Source organism: Chiloscyllium plagiosum, unplaced genomic scaffold (genome assembly GCF_037043375.1).
Source record: "Chiloscyllium plagiosum isolate Xiang-an unplaced genomic scaffold, Cpla_swu_hap1 HiC_scaffold_22, whole genome shotgun sequence".
Classification (NCBI taxonomy): domain Eukaryota; kingdom Metazoa; phylum Chordata; class Chondrichthyes; order Orectolobiformes; family Hemiscylliidae; genus Chiloscyllium; species Chiloscyllium plagiosum.
The window spans coordinates 8,899,162-8,919,622 of NW_028270160.1; the positions used below are offsets into that span (position 1 = coordinate 8,899,162).

General features: G+C 41.4%; 1 protein-coding gene across 2 annotated transcripts in view; it reads left to right on the forward strand.

The window, feature by feature from the left end:
- The window catches only part of LOC122561331 (metal transporter CNNM2-like), a 260,290-nt gene that overhangs the window by 177,302 nt on the left and 62,527 nt on the right, over nt 1–20,461 (forward strand). The window lies entirely within an intron of this gene.

Consider the following 20,461-nt stretch of genomic DNA (forward strand, 5'->3'; position numbering starts at 1 on the left):
TGGAACGTGGTTCCTAAGTGCACTGTAGGTGTTCCTTCACCGAAAGGACTGCAGTGGTTAAGAGAGCAGTTCACTACCACCTTATTCAGGTCAATTCACGCCCATATCCCATGAATGAATTTTAAAAAGGGGTGGCGTCAAAATGAGGTTGTCTATATATAGGCCAAAAGGGTCAATATGAAAGGAGAATTATAACTAAAAGAAGTGTGAGGATAGCCAGATTATGGGCAAATGTAACTGACTACAGAAATTGGGGAACTGTAACAGAAGAATAAACCTCAGAAATACCTGTGGATGTTTTCAATTATACTCAGTACCTTTATGCAATGACTTGTCCTAATATAGAATAACAAAGTTTTTGAAATCATACATGACATGGAAAATTTGGGAGAAGATACTGATCAGGCAGAAAGTTGCAGTAATATTTCGTACTGATTACACGAACCTTCAGTGTTGAATATTTTAATCATAGACTCATTCAATTGCATTGGACACTGGATGCACATTCACTGTGTGCAGAGTGAATGTTTAAAATGTTAAATTAGATTACCTTGGTCCTCAGTATTTAAAAGAATGTTCAGGAATTTGAGAATTTACCTGCATCGGGTTTGGGGATGACAAAGAGCTGAAAACACTAAAAGGAGTGATGATTCTCTGTAGAATAACTGGGGGAAGCTACATTATCAACACAGATGTAGTGTCAAATGAAATATCCTTACAGTTGACCAGACCATCAATGCTTAGGCTTACATGAAACTGAATTTGGCACATATTTTTGGGAAGTCAGTGGATTTACTCCTTATGCAAACTGGATGTTATTGCGATTTTTTAAGAAGACTTAATTTCTCTAATCAAAATATTAAATAAATTTCTCTAATCAAAATATTTGAAATCAAGGGAGAGAAGTTTAAAGTAGAAGAGGAGAAAGTGAGGTCTGCAGATGCTGGAGATCAGAGCTGAAAATGTGTTGCTGGAAAAACGCAGCAGGTCAGGCAGCATCCAGGGAACAGGAGAATCGATGTTTCGGGCATAAGCCCTTCTTCAAGTAGAAGAGGCCAATTATCTTGAAAATGCATTGGCAGTTTACCCATCCATCTTTTCACAGGTTAAAAGTAACTCACTTTCTGATTCACCAAAGCTTGTCCACCATCTTCAAGGCACAAGTCAGAAGTGTGACAGAATACTCCCCACTTAGAGTCATCAAGATGTACAGCACAGAAACAGACTCTTCGGTCCAACCTGTCCATGCCGACCAGATATCTCAACCCAATTTAGTCCCACCTGCCAACACCTGGCCCATATCCCTCCAATCCCTTCCTATTCATATGCCCATCCAAATGCCTTTTAAATGTTGCAATTGTACCATACTCCACCACTTCCTCTGGCAGCTCATTCCATGCACGTACCACCCTCTGAGTGAAAATGTTGCCCCTTAGGTCTCTTTTATATCTTTTCTCCTCTCACCCTAAACCTATGCCCTCTAGTTCTGGACTCCCCCACCCCAGTGAAAAGACTTTGTCTATTTATCCTATCCATGCCCCTCATGATCTTATAGACCTTTATAAGGTCACCCTTCAGCCTCCGATGCTCCAGGGAAAACAGCCTTACCTATTCAGCCTCTCCCTATAGCTCAAATCCTCCAACCCTGGCAACATCCTTGTAAATCTTTTCTGAACCCTTCCAAGTTGCACAACATCTTTCCGATAGGACAGACACCAGAACTGCATGCAATATTCCCAAAGTGGTCTAACCAATGTCCTGTACAGCTGCAACATGACCTCCCAAATCCTGTACTCAAAACTCTGACCAATAAAGGAAAACATACTGCCTTCACTGTCCTATCTACCTGCGACTCCACTTTCAAGGCGCTATGAACTTGCACTCCAAGGTCTCTTTGCCTGGATGAATGCAGCTCCAACAACACTCAAAACTTGGCACCATCCAGAACAGAGTAGCCCACTTGATTGGCCCTACATTTACCAGCATTCACTCCCTCCACCACCAACACTCAGTAGCAGCAGATTGTGCTATCTGCAAGATGCACTGCTGAAATTCGCCAAAGATTCTCAGACAACACCTTCCAAATCCACAATCACTTCCATCTGGAAGGGCAAGGGCAGCAGATACATGGTAACACCCCCTGCAAGTTCCCTTTGAAGCTATCACCAACCTGACTTGGAAATAAGTTGCTATGCTTTCACTGTTGCTGGGTCACAATCCTGGAATTCCCTCCTTAATGCCATTGTGTGTCGATCTCCAATACATGGACAGTAGTAGTTAAAGAAAGCAGCTCACCACCACCACCTCAAGGGTATCAAAGGACGAGCAATATAAATGCTGGCCAACCAGTGATACCCACATCCCATGAGAGAATTAAAAAGTCTTCTTAAAAGATCAGGACTGAGAAATGATATGTACTCCAAGCTTCTGTCGTATTTACTGCTGACCCTTTTTATATGTTCAAACATAAAGCAGGATATCATCGCTATCCATAATGAGTCCTTCATTAGGAAGAGATTTTAATGAAGTTGTAGGAGTGGACCTGGAATGGGATAAGGAAAAAAAACACATTTTCATCTTCCCTTTGTTTACATGGCAACTAGATCTAAGTGGTCTCCACAAATGTGTAGTAAAGTGAAATGAGTAACAGTGTGCAAAGTGATGGAGAAATAGATAACGAGGAAATTGGGAATACAAGTTAAATTCTGAATTGAAAATTGGTGATAAGTTTACCAATGATGAACTTAGGAACATTCTGGCTGTGAACATGGCAACAAAAAAGTCCTTTTTATTAATGTAATGTGTTGAAGAAATCCCCCAGTAATAGATGAGATGGTTCATTACATCTTAGTGGACCAATCAAATTGCAAAATCTGCTTTGGCATGGCCAGTCCATATGAAGAACTGACTGCAGATTGTTGCGAGCTACAGCCCACGTCTGTTGTATTGTAGCAGAAAGCCAGTAATTCCTTGAGCCATGAGTAATCATTCCCCCGATTGGGAAGGTACTATAATTATCTTTTTCTGAGCACTTGAATACTCAGTTTGCTGAGAAAAGAACATTCATGAAGTTTTAGAGATGAAGGGCTGGTTGAACAAAGTGACACAGAACCATAGGACAAGGCTATTTACTTCAATAGACAACTGCTGAAAGTTGGCTTTTAAGTAATATATGTTTGACAGAAAGGGCCAATAAATGGAAGAATGTTACTATTATAGGAAGAGTAGAGAAAGAAACCAGGAAATATGAACATGCACAATGAGGGACAGGAGGTAAGATCCATGGATTGGCAAAATGATAAAAAATAGGATCTGGAAGGCGAGAAAGCATTTCTGAAAATGGAGCGGAGTGAACGTAGCTTTAGGAAGGGATTGTGAACTTGTGAAAGGAATTTTGATCACAGATATGGGAAATCTTGTAGAGTAGTCCAGAATAAGAGAGCAAATGGAGTTTGACAAGAATCAGGTCGGTGGAAGAAACTGAGAAGTAAAGTCCTTAAATTGAAAAGTTTTAGTGGCTCCAAGAAAAATTAGGAGATAGAAACAAAAGAGTTGGAGAGTTGGAAACAATTTTCTGTATGTCGAGGTACCAGATAGGGAACAGCCAGCCTTATCATGCAGATGGATATGCACAGTAAAAGTGCTTCCTGATGAAACTAAGGCTAAAGCTAGACTAGTGGCTCGTGGTTTTAAAGAGAAATTGAGTGATCACGATGTTAATGTGTGTTCATTAATTGCAGGAAAAAATGACCTTGAGGATCATGGCTCTTTTACATTCCCTGTAGTTTGTTGTAAAATCAGTTGTATAGAATGCTGCACTTTTTGTAGGGTGGAATTTTTCTCAAAGCCTGGTATTATTAAAACCATGTAAAGAAGCTGGTGACGTTGAGGGAAGTTTTGGAAATTTAACAAGTGTGTTGTGTTAAATGCTGCAGAGTGTGTATGGTATTTCTGTTAGATCTGTATCCCTGAAAATAGTTTGTTTATTCTGATTAAAACTAAACATAATGTTGTACTGGTATCACAAGGGAAATGTGGCAGACACCTTTATGGTGCATGTCCATTTTCTTTGGCGAGCTTCTACAGAATTTGAGCACTACATGTTAAAACAAAAGGCAAATTGACACATAGAAATTTGACTTCGGGAGCCTTTAAATATCTAGGCTAGATATTTACAGCATTAATGGAGGCTGCTTAATCCATCATACCTGTACCAATCAACAGAGATTTAATTACACTAATCCTGTTTTCCAGTTCTTTAGCCATTGTGCTGGGAGCTGTGGCAGGACAAGTGAATACCTGAATATTACTTAAATGTCAAGTAAGTTACTGATTGAATTACTCTTTCAAGCAAAGAGTACTAGATTGGCACCATCACCCGTATGGAAAAACCAATCACTTTCCTCCTAGTCTGCTACGTCTTACCTTCAAATCTGTGCCTCCCTGATTATTGACTTCTCTATGGTTGGAAAATGTTCCTTCCTTTTCACCCTACCTATGCCTCTTATAATCTTTATACACCTTTGAGGTTCTCTCTCAACTTTCGCTGCTCCAGGGAAAATGACCTGTAGTCTTTCCTCATAGCTCCACCCTACAGTGCATGAAAGTTGATAAAACCCCTCTTACATTGTCTCGTGCCATCATATTTTTGATAAAATGTGATGACCAGAACTGCACATAGTACTCCAGTTATGACCTAAGCAGTGTTTCATACACTTGCAGCATAACCTCACTGCTCTTGTATTCTATGCCTCACCTAATAAAGGCAAGAATCAAGTGTGCTGCCTTAACCACCTTATCTGCTTTCTCTGCTACTTTGGGGTCTGTGGATATGCACACAAAGGTCCCTCTGATCTTCAATACTTTCCAGAGTCTGACCATTTAGTGTAATCCTTGCTTTATTAGCCTTGCTTCCAAGCATATTACCTCACATTTTCCGAGGTTGTATTCAATTTGCCATTGAGCAGTCCATTGCTGTCCACCAATGGACTACGTCCTCACTGTTTATTATCTTTGTGTCATCTGTAATCTACTTGATTATATCCTCTCCATGAAAGTCCAAATCATTCATGGGCACCACAAAGAGCAAGGGTCCTGGCACTGAGTCCTGCAAAACCTCTGAGAGAACAAAATTCTTCTCCTCCCTGTCCTGAAAGGGCAGCGCTTAATTTTAAAATAGTTCCACTTAGTCCTGGACTGACCCACAAGAGGAAACTTCTTTCCATGTCCATCTTGTCAAGACCATCCAGGATCTTTTTTATTTCAATCAAGTCACCCCTTGCTCTTCTAAACTACAATGGAAACAAGCTCAGCCTGTCCTAACAATCCTTGTAAGTCAACTGCTCATTCCAGGTGTCGTCCGCTGACATTTCCGCCACCTACAAACGGACCCACCACCAGGGATATATTTCCCTCCCCACCCTTTATCTGCTTTCTGTGAAGACTGCTGCCTCTGCGACTACCTGGTCAGGTTCACGTCCCCTCAACAACCCACCTTCCCTCCTGGCACCTTCCCCTGCCACTGCAGGAATTGCAAAACCTTGTGCCCACACCACCCCCCTCACCTCCATCCAGGCCCTAAAGGAGCCTTCCACATCCATCAAAGTTTCACCTGCACACCCTCATGTCATTTATTGTATCAGTTGCTCCTGATGTGGTCTCCCCTACATTGAATGGACACCTTCTCGCAGAGTGCTTCTGGGACACTCGCATCAATCAACCCCACCGCCCCGTGGCCAAACATTTCAACTCCTCCTCCCACTCTGCCGAGGACATGACAGTCCTGAACCTCGATTAAAGTGGTGATGGAAAAGCACAACAGGTCAGGCAACATCCAAGGAACAGGAAAATCAACGTTTCGGGCAAAAGTGTCCTGGGCCGCCTCCATCGCCACTCACTCACCATCCGGCGCCTGGAGGAAGAAAGCCTCATCTTCTGCCTCGGGACCCTTCAGCCCCATGGCATCAATGTGGACATCACCAGTTTCCTCATTTCTTCCCCCTCTCCCCCCCAACCTTACCCCAGTTCCAACCTTCCAGCTCAGCACCATCCTCATGACCTGTCCCACCTGTCAATCTTCCTTCCCATCTATCCGCTCCACCTTCCTCTCCGACCTATCACCTTTACCCCCATCTCCATTCACCTGTTGCACTCTCAGCTACCTTTTCCCCAGCCCCACCCCCTCCCATTTATCTCTCCACCCAGAGGATCCCAGCCTCATTCCTGATGAAGGGCTTTTACCCGAAACATTGATTTTCGTACTCCTTGGATGCTGCCTGAACTACTGTGCTTTTCTAGCACCACTCTAATCTTGATGCTAATCTCCAGCATCTGCAGTACCTACTTCTGCCCAATCCAGGTGTCAATATAGTCAACCTTCTCCGACTGCCTCCAATGAGAATGCATCTTTCCTTAAATAAGGAGGCCAAAATTGTAGAGTTTCCGGTATGTGACCTTACCTGTGCCTTGGATAACTGAAGCATAACCTCCTTATTTTTGGGTTTGTTTTCTCTCCTAATAAAAATTAGCATTCTGTTAGTCAGCTAGATTATTGCCTGCTGAATTTTCATAACTCGTGCATCAGATCACCCAAATCCCTCTGTACCTCAGAGTTCTGAGTTGTTCACCATTTAAGTAATACTTTTACTTTTTTAAATTCTTTCTACCAAAGTGACCAATTTCATGTTTTCCTACATTGTGTTCCATCTGTCAGATTTTTGCCCACTCAATCAACCTATTATAACTGTTGCAATTTTCTTATGTCTTCACAACATGGGAAAAACCAAGGAACAATATACCGCTGAGTCTGATGTCAGTGGTGAGTAAGTTGTTGGAGGGTATTCTGAGAGAGGATTTACATGTATTTGTAAAGGCAAGAACTGATTAGAGATAGTCAGCATGGTTTTGTGCATGGGAAATTGTGACTTGCAAGTTAGGTTGAGTGTTTTGAAGTCTTTACTAAGAGCAGTACATGTTGTCTATGTGGACTTTAAAAAGGCCTTTAGCAAGATCCCTCATGGTAGATTGATTAGCAAGGTTAGATCACATGGTATCCAGTAAGAGTCAGTTGCATACAAAATTGGCTTAAATAGAGGGTGGTGGTAGAGATCATTATTCAAACTGGAAGCCTGTGACCAACAGTGTGCCGCAGGATTGGTTCAGGGTCGACTGTTGTTCATCATTTGTATCAACTATTTGGATAAGAATATAGGAGGTATGGTTAGTAAGTCTGCAGGTGACACCAAAATTGGTAGTATAGTAGACTGTGAAGAAGGTTATCTAAGAGTATGTAACAAGATTTTTATCAGATGGGCCAAGAACAGCAGATGGATTTTAATCTAGATAAACAAGAGATGCCACAGTTTGGTAAGACAAACCAAGGCAAGACCTACACAGTTAGTGGTAGGACCTTGGAGTGTGTTATTGTACAGAGGGACCTGAAATGCAGGTTCATTGTTCCTTAAAAGCAGCATTGCAGGTAGGGTGGTGAAGGTGGTGTTTGGCACGCTTGCCTTTATTAGTCAAAGCATTGAGTATGGAAGTTGGGAAATCATGTTACGACTGTAAATAGACATTGGTGAGACCACTTTTAGAATACTGTAAACAGTTCTGGTCACCCTGCTCTAGGAATGACGTTAAACTAGAAAGGATGCAGAAATAAAAAATACAAGGATGTCACTGGGACTGGAGGGTTTAAGGTACAAGGAGAGGCTGCGCTGGGACTTTTATTCCTAGTGTGTTGGAGGCTGAGGGGTGACCTTGTAGATGTTTATAATAGGTTTGTAGAGGGGCTAGCCAAAGTCTTTTTCCAAGAATGGAATAGTCCAAACCTAGAGAAAATAAGTCGATGAGAGGGAACACATTTAAAAAGGGTAGTATTTTCACAGAGCTTGGTATGTGTATGAGATGAGCTGCCAGAAGAAGTGGTACTGGTAGGTACAATTACAGCATTTTAAAAGAATCTGGATGGATATATGAATAGGAAAGGTTAAAAGGGATATGGACCAAACGCAGTCAACGGGACTAAGCTGCTATACCTTTGCTCGCCTCACCTAAGATATTGATTTAAATTGTAAAATGTTGAGGCCCCAGCACTGACCCTTCAGTACTCCTCTTGTCACATAAAATCATCGAATCCTAACAGTGCAGAAAGAGGCCATATGGTCCATTGACTGCACGGACCCTCCAAAGAGCACCTCACCCCCACCTTCTTTGCACAAGACTCAGGTAATCAGCGATGGTAATCTTTCATGTTCTGTTACCAATTTAATACCTTGCTCATGATACTCTGTATGCAGAACCTCTTTCTTAGTTCTCACAATGTCATTACAGAGGAATCTCAATTATCCGAAGGACATTGGCGGGGAGTATTTCGTTTGGTTAATCAAATTCTGGATAATCGAGGTTCGTCTGTAGTAACAATCTGGAGCATGACTACTTCACCTCATACTGTAGTTTCCTTTCTGACCCTGAGCAGATTTCCCATGTCCTGCCACAGGGCAGGCAACACGTCTGTTTGGACATTTACTCCTCGTTAAGAGCAGTGTCAATCTCCTCAACTACTATTGCTTCATTCCTATAGCTTCCTCCACTTGAATGGCTTCCAGTGGCATGGCGAGTTTGCACGTTTCACTTAGAGTCATAGAGATGTACAGCATGGAAACAGACCTTTCAGTCCAACCCATCCATGCCAACCAGATATCTCAACCCAATCTAGTCCCACCTGCAGCACCCGGCCCATATCCCTCCAAACCCTTCCTATTCATATACCCATCCAAATGCCTCTTAAATGTTGCAGTTGTACTAGCCTCCACTACTTCCTCTGGCAGCTCATTCCTACATGTATCACCCCCTGCGTGAAAAGGTTGCTCCTTAGGTCTCTTTTATATCTTTCCCCTCTCACCCGAAACCTATGCCCTCTAGTTCTGGACTCCCTGACCCCAAGGAAAAGACTTTGTCTATTTACCCTATCCATGCCCCTCATAATCTTGTAAACCTCTATAAGGTCACCCCTCAGCCCCCAACGCTCCAGGGAAAACAGCCCCAGCCTGTTCAGCTTCTCCCTATAACTCAAATCCTCCAACCCTGGCAACATCCTTGTATATCTTTTCTGAACCCTTCCAAGTTTCACAACATCTTTCCAATAGGAAGGAGTCCAGAATTGCACACAATATTCCAACAGTGGCCTAACCAATGTCCTGGACAGCCGCAACATGACCTCCCAAATCCTGTACTCAATACTCTGACCAATAAAGGAAAGCATACCAAACACCGCCTTCACTATCCTATCTACCTGCGACTCCACTCTCAAGGAGCTATGAACCTGCACTCCAAGGTCTCTTTGTTCAGCAACACTCCCTAGGACCTTACCATTAAGTGTATAAGTCCTGCTAAGATTTACTTTACCAAAATGCAGCACCTCGCATTTATATGAATTGGCCCATCTGATCAAGATCCTGTTGTAATCGGAGGTAACGCTCTTCGCTGTCCACTACACCTCCAATTTTGGTGTCATCTGCAAACTTACTAACTGTGTCTCTTATGCTTGCATCCAAATCATTTATGTAAATGACAAAAAGTAGTGGACCCAGCAACGATCCCTGTGGCACTCCACTGGTCACAGGCCTCCAGTCCGAAAAACAACCCTCCACTACCACCCTCTGTCTTCTACCTTTGAGCCAGTTCTGTATCCAAATGGCTAGTTCTCCCTGTATTCCGTGAGATCTAACCTTGCCAAACATATTCCCCTGGGGAACCTTGTCGAACGCTTTATTGAAGTCCATATAGATCACATCTACCACTCTGCCCTCATCAATCCTCTTTGTTACTTCTTCAAAAAAACTCAATCAAGTTTGTGAGACATGATTTCCCAAGTACAAAGCCATGTTGACTATCCCTAATGAGTCCTTGCCTTTCCAAATACATGGACATCTTGTCCCTCAGGATTCCCTCCAACAACTTGCCCACCACCGACGTCAGGCTCACTAGTCTTTAGTTCCCTGGCTTGGCATTAGCACCTTTCTTAAACAGTGGCACCATGTTAGCCAACCTCCAGTCTTCTGGCACTTCGCCTTAGACTATCGATGATACAAGTATCTCAGCAAGAGGCCCAGCAATCACTTCCCTAGCTTCCCGCAGAGTTCTAGGGTACACCTGATCAGGATCTGGGGATTTATCCACCATTGTGTTTCAAGACATCCAGTATTTCCTCCTCTGTAATATGGACATTTTGCAAGTTTTCACCATCTATTTCCCTACAGTCTATATCTTCCATATACTTTTCCACACTAAATACTGATGTAAAATACTCGTTTAATATCTTCCCCATTTTCTGTGGCTCCACACGAAGGACGCCTTGCTGATCTTTGAGTGGCCCTATTCTCTCCCTAGTTAGCCTTTTGTCCTTAATGTATTTGTAAAATCCCTTTGGATTCTCCTTAACCCTATTTGCCAAAACTATCTCATGTCCCCTTTGTGCCTCCTGATTTCCCTCTTAATTATACTCCTTATGCCTTTATACTCTTCTAAGGATTCACTCGATCTATCCTGTCTATACCTGACATGTGCTTCCTTCTTTTTCTTAAACCAACCCTCAATTTCTTTAGTCATCCAGCATTCCCTATACCTACCAGCCTTTCCTTTCACCCTAACAGGAATATACTTTCTCTGGATTCTCATTATCTCATTTTTGAAGGCTTCCCATTTTCCAACCGTCCCTTTACCTGCGAACATCTGCTCCCAATCAGCTTTTGAAATTCCTTGCCTAATACTGTCAAAGTTGGCCTTTCTCCAATTTGGAACTTCAACTTTTAGATCTGGTCTATCCCTTACTTGTGACCCCTACTCTCATCCATACAGGCTGAGGGAACCTCAAACCTTCTGGACATTGCAGAGGCAGCACTCCTGCTTTCTGTGTTCCTTTATGTAGCTCAAACCTTGTCTCTAGTGACTGATCAAATCCGAAAACCCTATCCCAAATCATGTAACTTTTTCTCCTGGTACCAAAAATCCAGATAACAGTTCCCTTCCCAGGTGCATCACAGGGTGTGTAATTTGGTCCTCAGCTCAAACTCTGAGCAGAAGCTGCTTAAACACTTAAAAACTTGATACCTTCATTGGTCAATGCATTATGTAAAGGAGTTGGGATGTTATGTTGTGACTGTACAGGACATTGGTAAGGCTGCTTTTAGAATACTGCATTCAAGTCTATTCTCCCTGCTATGGGAATTATGTTGTTAAACTTGAAAGGGTTCAGAAATTATTTATAAAGATGTTGCCAGGATTGGACAGTTTGATCTATGGGAGAGGCTGAATAGGCTTTCTTCCCTCTTGAGTGTCAGAGGCTGAGGATGACCGTGTAGAGGTTTATAAAATCATGAGTGGGTGAATAGTCAAGGTCTTTTTCCCAGGGCAGGGGTGTCCAAAAGTAGAGGGCATAGATTTAAGGTGAGAGGGGAAATATTTAAAAGTGACCTGAGGGGCAGCTTTTTCATGCGGAGGGTTGTACTTGTATGGAACTTGCTGCCAGAAGAGGCGATGAAGGCAGGTGCAGTTAAAACATTAAAAAGGCATCTGGATGGATACATGAATAGGAGGAGTTTAGAGGGATATGGACCAAATCCGTGTGGATCAGTAGTTTAGGATATTTGGTTGGCGTGAATGAGTTGGACTAAAGGGTCTGTTTCCATGCTGTATGACTCTATGACACTCTGATATAGTGTGCACCTATTTGTCATGGATTGTAATGGTATCCAGGAGCTCCCAAATGCTGTAGCCTAGACACATTACCTGAACAGCCATCCTGATTGAGTCTTCATTTTTTTTTGATTTAGTAATAGGATGTGGCACCTGTGGATAAGTCAGCATTTATTGCCCATTCCTAATTGCCAACAGGGCAGTTAAGTGTCAACCACATTGCTGTGGGTCTGGAATCACATGTAGGCCAGACCAGGTAAGAATGGCAGTTTCCTTCCCTAAGGGACATTAGTGAATTAGGTGTGTTTTTCCAACTGATGAAAATGGTTCCAGATGTTTAATTAATTCAAATTCCACCATCTGTCATGGCAGGATTTGAACCTGGATCTCTAGGATTAACACTTCAGTGATGATAACACTAGGCAATTGCCACCCCATTTTTTAGTTATTATTTACTTGTGTAAGCTGTTCTTCATATTTTGATTAACTTTATCACCAGTTCATATACAGTGTAAAAACTTAACCTCGCCATTTACCAGGGACTCATTAAACAACTAGCCTCTCTCTCTAGTTGAGCAAGAACCAATTGTGGTCAGCTCCAGTCCACAAATAGTATTTGGGTCCTAGAGTAATCCATTACTTTGCTTTACTGTCCATGAATTCCTGCTTATACAAAGTTGTTCCACATTTACCTCACCCTGCACTAAATCCTGTGTGTGCAAAAACCTCATTGATCTGTATTGCCATTCTGACTTAACCACCGCAACACATTAAATTGTCTTCAGTGACTATAATCTTGATCTTGATGCTTGCCTCATTATTTCTGAAATTGGCTGGCTGGTTTGTATACTTTGCAGTTTCCTCGCTAAAAATTTTCACCCCACTCTTTTATCTTTTAAAAACATTATTAAATGTATCTCTTCAGCCTACTCCTCCTAACCATCTCCAGTCTGGCTCAAAATTCAGATTTCTGCACCTAATTAGGACAAACCTTGGAATATGCTCTACATTAAAGATGCCTTGCAAATGTACATTAGTCTTGTTGTAATCCAGCAGAAAAGAATTTATAAGCAACATAGGTTATTGCTTTTTCTTTCCCCACTGATTTTAAATGTCCATTAAATGCTTTCATAGGATATTAAGGATGAACTTAAAAATTGACTTTCTTCTTGGTTGCCAGTAGTTGGGATTGCTCTCTTCCCCTGATTGTATATGTACATTACAGCTTCCATTTAAAATGTACAATTTGGGGTGTGAATTTTTGTATTGCAAGGTGAAGATTATGTTTGGGAAATTAGATTATTTCTATATATACTGTATAACATTAAAAACATTCCCACCCAAAGGATAGCACAAATTATTCCTGCAGTAATGTAAAACTACTTCAATGCTGTTGTTGAGGGCAAATTATATTTTTTTCTGATCGTGATCTGGAAGGAAATACAGGTTGAAGGGAAATAGTTCAAATTTACTACGATGACATTTTGAGAGTTTGAATTCAATTAGTAAAGAACTCTGGAAAAATAAAAACAACAGTGAACTTCTGAAGTGTCTTAAAAACCCAATAGATTCACTGATATTTTTGTGTTTAAGAAAGGGAATCTGCCATCTCTATCTAACCTGGCCTATCTATATGCGGTGACACTTGATCACTCTCTAAAGTGCCCTCGCAAGTTATATAAAACAACTAAATTCTCTATCTAATAGGACTATAGGAACACCTTCATCATATGACAACAGTGATTCAAGATCACAGTGCACTATATATCTCCAGGAAATTAACAATGAATAATAAATGCCCTGCTAGTGATGCCTGCACTCCAGAAACTAGGGAATTAACTTTTAAAAATAAATTACCTACTTCCTAAACTGAGTTAGCAACTCCTCCCTGAAGTCTCCACGGTGAATAAATTTAAAGCCTTGCATAATTTTCTGAAACTTAGTACAACACTCTGCTTGATAAGAAATTGGAACAGTACTTCCTGCATAGAGTACAAAAAGAATCCTATGCAGCAACAGTATGACCCTGACCTTCACTGTGGCCTAAGTGAGGCTGTCAGTTCATTGGTTGTGCAATGTACTTGACTAGGTTATACTGCCCAAACTCATTTACTGTTAATATTTTTATAAGCATCAAAAGGAAGCTTATTGCTGCTCACATAATTGAGACAGCATTCCCAGATTTATGGACAATGACTGATCATACTGTACCACCTCATTTGTATTCAGTTTTCAGTTTCCTGATACAGACAATGAACCTGGTTGGATCAAAAAAGAAGTACTCTTTACAGTATTCAACATGAGCTTTGGTAGAGTCTGCATTATGATAAAAATCTGGTAACAGCAAAGTTCCACAACATTTTTAATGAGTGTAACAACGACAACAGCATTTCAATTTACTCAGTGAACCCAGTAATTCATTGTTTGAATTGTGACATATTTAACTTAAGGTGCTATCTAAATGTATTTAAGCAATGTCTTAATGTAGTAATTTTTGTGTTTCACTTCTGTAAATTGGTTTTATTGTGAACACTGCTACAACTTGCTGGAAAGAAATGTTACAGCTCATGTTATAATATGAGCTGAGAGTTAATTGTCAGCTGTCCAATTTTATCTGGACAGATTAAATTGTTCTTTTAGCATTTCAGTTTCACAGTGATTTCAAATAGCTTTCTTGTGACTGCTCAGATAATAAGTTATTTATATGTAGGTATTGCAGCTAACATTTTTTTAACCCTGTGTTAAGGAATGAAGTATTGGCTGGGATTGCCGTTAAATGTCATTTTGCAGCAATGACATTTGTGCATGTGTCACGCTGTGATGCATGTGAATGTCCAATGTAGATTGCTGTGTACTTGGCTGTTGCAATTGAATCAACACACACCATATGGAAATGTATGGGTAGCTTGGAGAAATATTAGATGGCAGTCGGTGACGGTTAATCCTTACGAAGCAAAGAATTTGAAAAAACTTGATGAATGCTGGAGAAACTCAGCAGCTCTGGCAGTATCTATGGAGAAAGAAAACAGTTATGCTTGAGTACAGTATGATTTTTCTCAGGACTTAAAATTCTTCGGGGGAGGGGGTAGGTGGAACAGTGGTAATGTTATTAGACTAGTAATCCAGAGCACCCAAGCTAATGATTTGAATCCAACAGTGGAAGGTGGTTAAATTTGAATTCAGTAAATATCAGAATCTAAAAGCTCATCTAAAGATGTGACCATGTAACTGCTAAATGTTATAAAAATATGTATGGTTCACTAATGTCCTTCAGGGAAATAAATCTGCCATCCTTACCTGACTTGCATGTGACTCCAGATCCATAGCAATGGGTCCTATCTGCTCAAAGAAGGGAACCGAAGAAGGGTTGGACCTGTGTGGAGCATATTCAGGGGTTTTGAATAAAGACAGGCCAAGACCTGGAGGCCTTTCACTTGCCTTCCGGAACTGTGAGGGAGTATTCTGGGGCTGTGAATGAGAGAGACAGAGGCAAGGCTGGAGCTTGAGCATTGGCTGGATGCACTTCAATGCATCCAAAAGGCTGGGTTATCGGAAAACCATGTTTTTAGACATGCTCATCCCTGACAGCTTCAGGATGTGCAGTCAGGGAAGGAACATGTGACCACCAATCAGAAGATGGGAGGCAGGCAAGTAGGTAGGTAGTCAGGAAAGCCCCAGAGTGCATCTCACTCAAGAGAGTTGGAAAATGCTATGAGTGAAATGCTATGAGTGCAGCCAGTGTTCAGCTGCACAAAGAAGGAGGAGAAAGAAAGGAAGAGCAATAGTGATAAGAGACTCAGTAATGAAGGGTGCAAACAAGCATTTCTGCAAATACCAATATAACTCCGGGATGGTGTGTTGCCTAGGGCAAGGATATAACTGAACAGCGACAGGGCATTCTGAAGAGGGAGAGTGCAAAGAGAGCAGGTGAATATCCACTTGAAGATGGGAAGAGCTTTAGATTCATGGATCACTTGATTCGTTTCAGAGGACGGTGGACCTGTGCAAGTTCTGGTTGCAACTGAGCCAACATGGGACTGAGATCCTCGATTTGCCCCTGTTGGAGGGGGTTTGAATTGATTTGGCAAAGAGATGAGATGCAGAGAGGTGATACAATAATGCAGGGATAAATAAAGAAGAGAATGAAGTCAGTCTAGAGAGTCAAGCATATATAGTTAAGTTAAGACACAAGGGAGCATAGTAAGACCAGGAACGTTTACTTTAATGCAAGAAGTCTTGCAAATAAGGTATATGAGATGCTGGTGCTGATTAACTTAGGGTGATATATTTTTGCTGTTCACGGAGACATGATTGAGGGAGGGAACAACTGGAGCAAGACAGAGAGGTGTATAAATGAGGCAGTGTCTCAATATTAATCAAGTATTCAATTACTACACCTTTGTGGATTACATTTTAGAAAAGTTTCTCAATTGAGGCCATATGGCTAAAACTCAAAAACAGAAAGGAGGCAATCATATTGTTGACAGTGTACTAATAGACCCAAACAGTCAGCGAAAGAGCGTAGTAAATTTCAGAGAAATGTAAAAATAATGTGGTAATAGTAGAAGATTTCAATTTAATATAAACTGCGATAATAATAATTAAAAAAACTGTGTGAAAGGGAGGTGAAATTCTTAAAAATGTATCCAGGAGAACATTTAAGCCGTACACAGCTCTACAGAGTAGGGTGATGCTGCAGCTAACTTTAGAGAAAGAAGGCAGCAAGTGGTAGAAGTATCAGAGGATGAGCATTTTGCTGAAAGTGACCATAAATCAATAAAATTTAGGGTAATTGTGGAAAGGACAAAGATTGACCAGGTTCTGAGTTGGATGAAGATCAATTTCAATATAAAACAGTATTTAACTGAGTGGACTGGATGTAGCTACTTGGAGGAAAATTTACATTAGGGCAGTTAGAATATTTTAAGAAGGAAATAGTGAGAATGCAAGATGTTGCTGTAAAGGTGAAAGGTACAAGTGAACCAACAAGTCCACAAGTCTGGATGTTGAGAAATATACAGAATTGAACGAGCTAAAAAAGGGAAACTTATGGTAGATACTCAGGGCTCAAAACAACAAAAGGCATCGAAGTAGAGAAAAACTACTTTTCTCTAAATTAAGCATAGCTTTAAATTAAGGGGTGGTAGGTATAGGACAGATGTTAGGGGTAGGTTCTTTACTCAGCGAGTCGTGAGTTCATGGAATGCCCTGCCAGTAGCAGTGGTGGACTCTCCCTCTTTATGGGCATTTAAGCGGGCATTGGATAGGCATATGGAGGATAGTGGGCTAGTGTAGGTTAGGTGGGCTTGGATTGGCGCAACATCGAGGGCCAAAGGGCCTGTACTGCGCTGTATTCTTCTATGTTCTAACTGCAGCGGTTAATTAAAAAACAATATGCAGAGATGATATACAGTATTCCTGTTAGGGTGAAAGAAAAGGCTGGGAGGGATGAGATTGCTGGATGACTAAAGAAATTGAGGGTTTGCTTAAGAAAAAGCAGGAAGCGTATGTCAGTTATAGACAGGATAGATCAAGTGAATCCTTAGAAGAGTATAAAGGCAGTAGGAGTATACTTGAGAAAGAAATAAGGAGGGCAAAAAGAGGACATGAGATAACTTTGGCAAATAGAGTTAAGGTGATTTCCCAAAGGGTTTTTACAAATACATTAAGGACAAAAGGGTAACTAGGGAGAGAATAGGGCCCATCAAAGATCAGCAAGGCACCCTCTGTGTGGAGCCATAAGAGATGGGGGAGATACGACACGAGTATTTTGTATGAGTGTTTACTGTGGAAAAGAACATGGAAGATATAGAATGTGGAGAAATAAATGGTGACATCTTGCAAAATGTCCAGATTACAGAGGAGGAAAAGCTGGATGTTTTGAAAGACATAAAAGTGAATAAATCCCCAGGACCTGATCAGGTCTACCCTAGAACACTTTGGGAAGCTAGGAAAGTGATTGCTGGGCCTCTTGCTGAAATATTTGTATCATTGATAGTCACAGGTGAGGTGTCAGAAGCCTGGAGGTTGGCTAACTTGGTGCCACTATTTAAGAAAGGTGGTAAGGACAAGCCAGGAAACTATAAACCAGTGAGCCTGATGTTGGTGGTGGGCAAGTTGTTGGAGGGAATCCTGAGGGACAGGATGTACATGTATTTGGAAAGGCAAGGACTGATTAGGGATAGTCAACATGGCTTTGTGCGTGGGAGATCATGTCTGACAAACTTGATTGAGTTTTTTGAAGAAGTAACAGAGGATTGATGAGGGCAAAGTGATAGACATGGTCTATATGGACTTCAGTAAGACGTTCGACAAGGTTTCCCCATGGGAGACTGGTTAGCAAGGTTAGATCTCATGGAATACAGGGAGAACTAGCCATTTGAATACAGAACTGGCTCAAAGGTAGAAGAGGATGGTAGTGGAGAGTTGTTTTTCAGATTGGAGACCTATGACCAGTGGAATGCCACAAGGATTGCTGCTGGGTCCACTACTTTTCATCATTTATATAAAATATTTGGATGTGAGCATAAGAGGTACAGTTAGTAAGTTTGCAGATGACACCAAAATTAGAGGTGTAGTGTACAGCAAAGAAGGTTACCTCTGAATACAATGGGATCCTGATCAGATGGACCAATGGGTTGAGAGGTGGCAGATGGAATTTAATTCAAAAAATGCGAGGTGCTGTATTTTGGGAAAGCAAATCTTAGCAGGACTTTTACACTTAATGGTAAGGTCCTAGGGAGTGTTGCTGAACAAAGAGACCTTGGAGTGCAGGTTTATAGCTCTTTGAAATGGAGTCGCAGGTAGATAGGATAGTGAAGAAGGCGTTTGGTATTCTTTCCTTTATTGGTCAAGAGTGTTGAGTACAGGAGTTGGAGGGTCATGTTGCAGCTGTACAGGACATTGGTTAGGCCACTTTTGAAATATTGCATGCGGTTCTGCTCTCCTTATCGGAAAGATGTTGTGAAATCTGAAAGGGTTCAGAAAAGAATTACAAGGATGTTGCCAGGGTTGGAGGATTTGAGTATAGGGAGAGGTTGAACAGGCTGAGGCTGTTTTCCCTGGAGCATCGGAGGCTGAGGGGTTACCTTATAGAGGTTTACAAAATCATGAGCATGGATAGGGTAAATAGAAGTCTTTTTCCTTGGGATGGGGGAGTCCAGAAGTAGAGGGCATTGGTTTAGGGTGAGAGGGGAAAGATATAAAAGAGACCTAAGGGGCAACTTTTTCACGTAGAGGCTGTTGCGTGTGTGGAATGGGCTGTCGGAGGAAGTGGTGGAGGTTAGTACAATTGCAACATTTAAAAGGCATCCGGATGGGTATATGAATAGGAAGGGTTTGGAGGGATATGGGCCAGGTGTGGCAGGTGGGACTAGATTAAGTTGGGATATCTGGTCAGCATGGATGAGTTGGACTGAAGGGTCAGTTTCTGTGCTGTACATCTCTATGACTAATAGGAAAGTAAAGAGAGAGCTAGACAAAACACTGGTGGGTAAAATAAAGAGTAGTCTAAAGGCATTTCATGAGTATATTCGGGGCAAGAGCAAACCAGGAAAAGAGTAAGACCCATGATGGACCAAAGTGGCGATGTTTGTGTGGAGCTGGAAGATGCAGATGGGGTTTCAAATTAACACTTTGTATCTGTATTCATTGTAGAGAAGGACAATGCAAGTATAGAAATCAGGAAGGGGAATACTGTGATATACTTGAACAAACTGCAATTGAAGTGGAGGAGGTATTAGCATTTTAGCAGGCTTAAAACTGGATACATCCCCATGCCTAAATGACATGTATCCCAGCCTGCTATGTGAGTTAAGAGAGGAGATTGCAGGGATAGAATTAATCTCCACTTGGAGAGAAAAGATGACTTGAGGATGGCCAGCATGAATCAAGTTTGACAGATTCATTGAGTTTTTTGAGATGACTAGCTGTGTAAACAAAACATGTGGTATACACGATCATGAGTGGAATAGATAGAGTCAGAGACTTTTCCCCAGGGCAGGACCAGTACGAGGAGTCATAGTTTGAAGATATTAGGAGGAAGGTATAAAGGAGATATCAGAGGTAGGTTCTTTACACAGAGTTGTGAATGCATGGAATGCGTTGCCAGCTGTGGTGGTGGAAGCAGAATCATTGGGGACATTTAAGCGACTGCTGGACATGCACATGGATAGCAGTGAGTTGAGGGGTGCATAGGTTAAGTTATTATATTTTACATTAGGGTTAAACCTCGGCACAACATTGTGGGCCAAAGGACCTGTTCTGTGCTGTATTTTTCTATGTTCTAAATGATGTAACTACATTGGATTTCAGGCAAACTCTTGTTAAACTGTTGCATGGGAGACTGGTCGAGAAGGTAAGAACCCAAGGGATTCAGGGCAGTTTAGCATATTGGATCTAAAATTAGATTAGTGACAAGAGACAGAGGATGATGGTCAAAGGTTATTTTTGACTGGAAGCCTGTGTCCAGTGGCATACCATAAGCTTTGTTGCTACGTGCCTTGCTGTTTGTAGTGTACGTTAATGGTCTAGACATGAATTTGAGATTTGACTATAAGTTTGCAAATAACATGGCAATTGGTGTCTTGGCAAATAGTGAGGGAGATAACCTTAAACTACAGGATGAAATAGACAGGCAGGACATTGGAAAATAGTATATAATCCTGAGCTGTGTGTGGTGATGAAATTTGGTTTTGTCATTTAAGTATTTAGGTGAACACTTGAACTATGAGGCTACAAGTGGAGTGCTGGAAATGGGATTAAAGTA